This window comes from Myotis lucifugus, unplaced genomic scaffold (assembly GCF_000147115.1).
Source record: "Myotis lucifugus unplaced genomic scaffold, Myoluc2.0 scaffold_95, whole genome shotgun sequence".
Lineage (NCBI taxonomy): Eukaryota > Metazoa > Chordata > Mammalia > Chiroptera > Vespertilionidae > Myotis > Myotis lucifugus.
Window position 1 is genome coordinate 830644 of NW_005871143.1, and position 8142 is coordinate 838785.

At 42.2% G+C, this 8142-nt stretch overlaps 1 protein-coding gene across 1 annotated transcript in view; it reads left to right on the forward strand.

The window, feature by feature from the left end:
* The first annotated feature begins 7399 nt into the window (after nucleotides 1–7399).
* The window catches only part of ATXN1 (ataxin 1), a 403499-nt gene continuing 402756 nt past the window's right edge, over nucleotides 7400–8142 (forward strand). The window contains exon 1 of the mRNA XM_023756489.1: nucleotides 7400–7533. The gene's annotated coding sequence lies outside the window, so the exon portion shown is untranslated. The remainder of the gene's footprint in view (nucleotides 7534–8142) is intronic.

Consider the following 8142-nt stretch of genomic DNA (forward strand, 5'->3'; position numbering starts at 1 on the left):
CAATGCAGTCTTCTCTAATTCTCCACCTTTGGGGTAAACTTGGTAAATTCCTTATAAAATCGTTTTCTTAAACCTGGACCCTCTCTTGAAACAGCTTCTCCTGGCTGACATTGACTCAAGAAAAATAAAGTAATTGAGAGAGCTTATAGTTATGCATATGTATGTTTTAATATCCTAAAGTTAGAATAACAAAGAACTTCACTTACCTCCTTCCATAACAACTTGATGTTTATTTTTTTTAGCTTGTTGCTTCCCTTGATCTTATTTTGAAGGTTCCTTAAGCTCTACATGTACAACCCATCAATTGCCACTACCTTAACTTCAAACAATGGTGGCTTTGGACTTTGATTTTAATGTGGAAAATGTATTTCTTTTGAGGAAACCGAATACCAAGTTATTAATGCAATGTTTTTAATAGGTTTCCAAATGCTCCTAGCCAATACCAAGCAAAATTCAACTCACTCATTCTAAACCAGCGGTTCTCAACCTGTGGGTCGCGACCCCTTTGGGGGTCGAACGACCCTTTCACAGGGGTTGCCTAAGACCATCGGAAAACACATATATAATTACATATTGTTTTTGTGATTAATCACTATGCTTTAATTATGTTCAATTTGTAACAATGAAATTGGGGGTCACCACAACCTGAGGAACTGTATTAAAGGGTCGCGGCATTAGGAAGGTTGAGAACCACTGTTCTAAACCTTAAAACATTTGCTTACTTTTCATGTAAGAAAACCTATGTTCTTTAGACGATTAAGACCATAAATTCTGATAGTTCATAGGTCATTGCATTGCATTCAATCTTGGTCACAGTTACACTGATGAAAATTTATCTAGGTTTGCGTGTGAAATAAATAATAATGGTAAAAATCATTTCCTTTTGGCGTGTCCTATTGTACTAAATATATTAGAAAGTGTGTGTTGCTGTTTTTTAAAGATTTCCTTTTGGTGGCCTTGATTTGTTTTCTAGTTAAGCAGCAACTATAGAATTTTCTTTATCAGTGCCCAAAGCCATCCGCCACAAGAAGGTACCAACCCCACACCTTTCAGCTTCAAACAGCAAAACCAGCTATAACTCTAGAATGCTGTGCTTTCTATAACAGAGTATAGGTTTTCCATCAGCGTTCCAGGGTGGCAAAGGACCCTTGATCCCCATAAAAGACTGAGTCGTAGGAAAGCCTAACCAATTTGGGTTGCAGGCCCATTCCAGTTCTGCCAGTGAGATGACTCCCACTGACAGGTAGCTCCCTCTCAGGGATTTTTTTTTTTAAATAAATCTTTATTCTTGAAAGCATTACATATGTCCCTCTTCCCTTCCCCCGCCATGGTCCTCTCTCACTCCCTTCAACCCCCCACCCCCACCCCAAGTCTTCACCACCCTATTGTCTGTGTCTATGGTCAGGGATTGTTTTAACAATTAGGCCCATCCTACACTGCCAGGGGGAAGCCTGAGGAAAGCTAGAGAAGTAAGTTATCCACTACACTACAGCAGAGAGCCATGCCGGGATCTCCAGTTGTGGATTCTTAGAACTCATCCCTGCACTCCCCACCCTCATTGTCCACACCAGTGCTGTCCATTAGAGATCTAACATGCAACCCTTCCACACAGGAAAGTTAAATTTTATAGCAGCCACATTACGAAGGGGAAAGAAACAGGTAAATTTAACAATATATTTAACCTAATATATGCAGAATATTTTTATTCCAACATTTACTCAATATAAAATTGAGATACATATACATGTGTATACACGTATGTAGATATGTGTATGTGTGTGTGTCCGTGTATGTACTAAGCATTTTAAAACCTGAAGTATGTTTTACACTTATAACACATTTCAATTTGGACTAACCGCATTTTAAGTGCTTAATAGCCATAGTGGACAGTGCAGACTTATACTAAGGCGCTTGTTTTTGTTTTCAATAGTAGACAGACTCGTATTTAATATTGCCTAATGTGGACTGTTAAATCATAACCCGTTGGCAGGTGTTTACAATGATGTAAACTTCACTCTTGAGTTGGTGATGCCATTTCCATTACCCAGAAGCCTGTCCTGCTACAGTTTGGTGGAAGGTCGAGAAAGATGATTCAGACGCACGTCCCTTGGGAGCCCCTGTGCCACCCAGAGCCCAGTTACTTCAGTTGGGGTGTGGCGAGCTGACCTCAGAGTCTATTGTGTGAGTGCTTTTCACTTTTGTTTTTAGTTTATTTTATTTTTCTGGTCTCCCCAGCTTTATTCCAGAGTACAGTCTAAGGAAAGTATACTTGTTTTGCAAGCATGCTATGATTTGCTCAGATTTTTAAATGACATGTGTAAGATAACACCCTCCTTATTAGTGTGGTTAAAGGTCTGTCAGTGTTTCCATTAAAAATTCAAACTTTCCGGGATTTATGACACAGCCATAACAAATTGCTCCAGACAGAAACTTGGCAAACCCTACTTTCACATAGAAGAAAATTTTTTTTTTTAACAATCAATTTTTATAAAGATAGACATAAGGGTTTAACACTTAAATTTAGTCACGTGACTTTTTTATTTTTGCTAGGATAGGCAGTCAGTAAAATGCATTTATAGCTTTACATTTTGTTTGTTTTATAAATGTGAAACATTGATATTAGTTTGTAAATCAAAATTTTCTTAGCAGTAAAAAAGATGATTCAGATAATTGCCTTCCCACCTCCCCAATTTTTAATGATTCTAGTACTTGATTCTCCTATTCAAAAGTCTGATTGAGATAATGATTCTGAAAGGTGCTGGATCAAGCAACTATGAATCTTTACCCTTTTATCATGGTAAAAAGGAACATTTTTCAAAATATAAGATTGGTTTTGCTGTGAATTTCTTGCAGACAAAGATGTTTTATTCATCTTTATATTCTCAAGATCTAGTTATTGTAGATGAACAATAAATGCTGGAAAATAAGTGAAAAACACAAACTCATAAAGGCTGTTGGTTAAATGATCCTATATAGTAAAAGGCTAATATGCAAATTGTCTCCTTGACCAGGAGTTCGACTGGGAGTTTGACCATGGGGTAGGGCCAGCCAGCCAACCGCTTGTGGCCCATCCCCCTGGCCAGCCCCGCCGCCAATCACCCCCCACCCCAATTGGGGGCAGGGCTGGCCGGCCAATTTCCTGAGTCCCCTGCCCGTGCACCCCCCCCCCAGCCTGATTGGACCCCAATCAGGGTGGACCAGCCAGATCCCACCCATGCATGAATTCATGCACTGGGCCTCTAGTAAATACATAAAGAGCAAGTTGAGAATTAAGACATAGTCTCTATTCATAAGTCTCTTGCCTAGATGTTCACTTATTAAATATTCACTATCTAGTAATTTTTAAAAACCTTTAAAACTGTAGAGAACATGCTGCTGGATATTTAACCTCTATGATTTCCCTCCTCTCTGAACACCTCATCGGATCATTATAACAATTAAATAACCCGATACCATGAAAGCACAAAGCAGTTCCAAAACTTTTTTGAGGCTTGGCTTTCCCATGTCTTATTCACCTCACAGGAGTGTTTGAAGATGTAATACAGAAGGTTGTAAGAGTGTAAAAAGCTACATAGATATAACTGAAATATATGTCCTCACCACTGCAAACATTAAGGATAAAAGCCTAAAATTACTGTGAAATCAAACATGGTGAGAAGTGCATTCTTTCCTAAACAGATTTAAATCCCAATGAAATAAATTTATCAGACATACTGTTGGGTTAATTGACCTCCAACATTTTATTTTTTTATTATTACTTATATTTGTTTTTATTGATTTCAGAGAGGAAGGAAGAGGGAGAGAGAGAGAACATCAATGATGAGAGATAATTATTGATCCACTGCCTCCTGTACTCCCCCTACTCGGGATGGAGCCCGCCAACCCAGGCACGTGCCCTGCCTGACCTGGAATCGAACTGTGATCCCCTGGTTCATGGATCAATGCTCAACCACTGAGCCACACGACCAGGGGACCCCCCAACATTTAAAAATAAATAGAAGTTACTCTTAAAGTTGCCTTATTCTATAAGTCACCTTTCTTTTTTTCTGATTTTATTGAGAAATAATTGACATACATCACACTATAAGTTTAAGGCATACAGCACAATGGCTTAAATTCCATATACTGTGACATAATGAAAGTTAACACTTGGAGTGCAGGAAACGAGTTAAGTCGGCTCGCGTGAATTGCGCGTACTCCTCGGGAGCCGTCTTTAACTCGGTTCATATAGATTTGCGGTGGAGTGCGGGAAACGTGTAAGCTAGTCCAATGAAAACATATACTACAATATTTGTTTGTAATCCACCCTTTTGGTGGATGGAACAAAACCAAAAGACAGAGCCATCTTATATTTTGGCGGGAAATTCACCTGCACTCCAAGTGTTAAGCATCTTTTCCAAGTATGACTTTTGAGGTCCACTTTATTTTAAGAACTCAAGCCTACAACTCCGAATAAGTACATCTATAGTGAACTTTCAATCTCTTTGGTATTTAGTTGCTATAACCTGGTAAGCTAGTCCAATGAAAACATATACTACAATTTAATATCCCTTATGATTTGGATGGCCTGTACACTTGTTTTATTAAGTACTCTTGTGCTCCCTCTGCTGCCGTGAAGAAAACTTTCACATTCAAGACCCCAGGACATTCCTCAGAGTCCTCTTGGTAATGATGGTACAGATTTGTGCATAAATCACAGCTCTTCTGAAATGCAGTACAATTTAACCAAAGCATAAAATGTAACAAGTTTTCATTAAAAAGTACAAATAATAAAAGAGGGAGGGGATAAAAAGGGAATAGAGGAATTAAATTCTACATCTGTGGCCAAATTCATGTAGACAGAGCCCTTGCAGTATAGACAGCATTCTTCACACTAATGTACTTAGGAACCACCCAGGGGCTGGTTAAAAGGCAGATTCTGGTTCAGTAGGTCTGGGGTGGAACGCTCATTCTGATTGTCTAAAAAGCTCCCACTGAAGACTCTTTCAGAAGCAAGATGTGATGATATAATATATACTTGAGAGCCCATTTTCAACCTTCAAAAATGGATACTACCAAAACAGAGAAATAGACATAAGGGATGAAATGTTTAATCAATGCAGAACATAAATTAGGAGTAAGGCTCAGCAGGCCTTATTTCTCAGTTTCCTTTATTTCAAAGTTGGACTTATGCTTGTAAAATATAGTATCAGGTTTATGAATAAGACCACAGTACTACATATTTGCCTACTGACTTTTAGAAACCTCTGTTCTTCTTTCATTGAGTTTTTATTTGCATGAGAGAGTGGTGTTTTTAAATAATCAGTACCAGTTATGTGTGATTGTACACTTACTATTTTGCCATCTGAAAATAAAACATTTCAGTGCTAAAGGTAATGAAAGTTTATCATGAGTATTATTATGTTTACTAGAGGCCAAGTGCACGAAACTTGTGTACTTGGGGAGGGTCCCTCAGCCTGGCCTGGGCCCCCTCACAGTCCAGGAATCCTTGGGGGATGTCCGACTGATGGCCCCCAGGGAGCGGGCCTAAGCCATCAGTCGGACATCCTTAGCACTGCTGCGGAGGTGGGAGAGGCTCCTGCCACTGCTGTTGAGCTTGCCAGCTGTGAGCCTGGCTTCTGGCTGAGTGGCACTCCCCCTGTGGGAGCACACTGACCACCAGGGGGCAACTCCTGCGTTGAGCGGGATTGGGCCAAAACTGTCTCTCCAACATCCCCTGAGGGGTCCTGGATTTCGAGAGGGTGCAGGCCAGGCCGAGGAACCCCACGGGTGCATGATTGGGGCCGGGGAGGGACACGGGAGGTTGGCCAGCCGGGGAGGGACCGTGGAAGGGCTCCAGGGCATGTCTGGCCCAACTCGCTCAGTCCTGATCTGCCAGACCCCAGCAGTAAGCTAACCTACCAGTCGGAGTGCCTGCCCCGTGGTGGTCAGTGCACATCATAGCAAGCCTTAGCATATCATTAGCATATTATGTTTTGACTGGTTGAACAGACAATCGGATGACCAGACATTTAGCATATTAGGCTTTTATTATATAGGATGTTGGTTGGACCTTGTAGGAAGAAATAGTTAACAGATTTTAATGGCAGTTAATAGCTTTAATCTCAATGGCTAAGAAAGTAAATGACACATTTCTTATTAATTATTCTTACTGCTTGAGTAATATAAATATTTAGCTTCCTTGAGGGAATATTTAAATTAATTGACTAACTCTAATCTGAATTATGTGTTTTAATTTGTTTAAGGTTTTAAAAATAACTTAACTGCTTGTGCCAATGCAATAATTAAAATATTAGCTTTTTACCGAAAATCCTAAATATAAGATGTCTAAAAATAGAGTGGAGGTGGATTGGACAGTCTGCAGATTAGGAGTTGGAATAAAAACATCTCAGTTAAGCCAAAAACACGGCAACCAATACATTCTGTCACAAAAATAATTTAGATGAGTTCAGTTTTTATGAAAACTGTCTGAAATTGTAATGAATAGCAGAAGCTCTCTGTTTATTCACAGGCCAGTAATAATAATACCTGCAGCACAAAGCTCCTTTCAGAAGCCGGCTCTGCAAAGTGGGGGGGAAGAGCTATTACCAGGTTATGTCTGAGGTATTAACCTTCACCTTGATAAAGCTTGTCAAGGAGCACAACACCAGAAGAGCCTTTTCAGGAAACTCATTTTAACTGTCCACTAGAGGCTGTAATGAGACCAACAATGTCATTTTAGACCAACCCTGGGTCTTTAAACTATAAACAATTATTTTTAAATGAAAAAAAAAGTTGTAAAGCGAGTAAGAGTGAACAGTAGTAGTTCTATTTAAATAGCCATGTATATGTGTATGGTATTTCAAAGTGTGAGAAAAAAAATATTGCCCGGGCTCGACACCTTCCCAGTTAGCATGCTTATTTTTATTTCTGTAGCACGTTGGTTCTACAATACAATTGTTTAAAAGCTGACACATTTCTCTTGGCGAGTCTGTATCTTGCTTCTGTTGGTGACTAACCGCTAGCTCATAAGTAAACTCAGCCAAAAGGTTTCTCAAATACAGCGTACAGTCAAAAGTGGTGGCTTTCAGAGAGAAACTTACTTGGATACTTGGTTCTAAGCACCTGAAGGTCATATGCTGCCCGACACCTACTAGTCCTCCAGAATTATCTGCAGCAAGGGGTATGCCACAGTAAGCTCCTTTTAGCTCCAAGTGCCACACCTGTGGGCAAGATGCACCAAACACCCCCCAAAAAGAATATTCCTTCCCTTGGAGCTAAAACCAGGTGGAAGGATCAGGGCTGGGAGGTAGGGGATTGAGAACCGCACTTTAAAAAATTGAGTCCAGAGGAAGTCCTTCAGCGTGGATTCACCCAGAACTGCCATTTGATGCTCGGTTTGCTTTCTCAATCTCCTACACTGGTTACCTCATTTCCGATTAAATTAATGATCCCGAATACGCTGCGCGAGGAGGACGGGGTCCTCTACGAGGACTAGAGCTAGGTAGTTCCATACCCATAGCAGATTTCCGGACTTGCAGGAAGAGAAAGGAGGTAAGGGAGGTCACCAGCTTCCCCAGGCAGTAAAGGTAAGGCTGCATGTGCAGTCGGGGGGACCCTTAAAACTTTCTAGAGTTGCACGCAAAGGCACTCCCCGCGGCCCGGTGGTCTGGGTTCCGGATCGCCGAAGCTGAACCCTTACGAGGTGAAAGTGCGCGTTGGTCGCAGTCAGCCCGGGTTGTCAGCTTGTCGGCACGCCCAGGACGAAGGGCGCCTAGCGATCTGCGTTGGCCGCCTCCCCTTCTCCCGGGGTTATTCACCGCCTCGGAGCTGGAGATTCCTCCAGGGTGCCCGAGTTGCACCCTGTTGTCGCGCTGTCTCCTCCAGAGGTGCTGGGACTCGGGGAGGCGCGCGAGGACGACCGGTCACCGCCACGATGACCTCATCGCCTCAGCTCCCCGCCCCTTTCCCAAACCTGAAAGAACTGTCCCCTCCGGCCGTGTCTCCCCTCCCGCTCCCGCCCCTCCATTCCTAATCAGTCTCGGGGACACGCGCCCGCCTCCCAGAGGCCTCCGAACCAGGGCCACGCGCACCGAAGGGTTAAGGGCGCGGGTCTGCGCTCGCCTGCGCTCGCCCGGCTCGAGCCGCTGGCCCGCCGCCCGC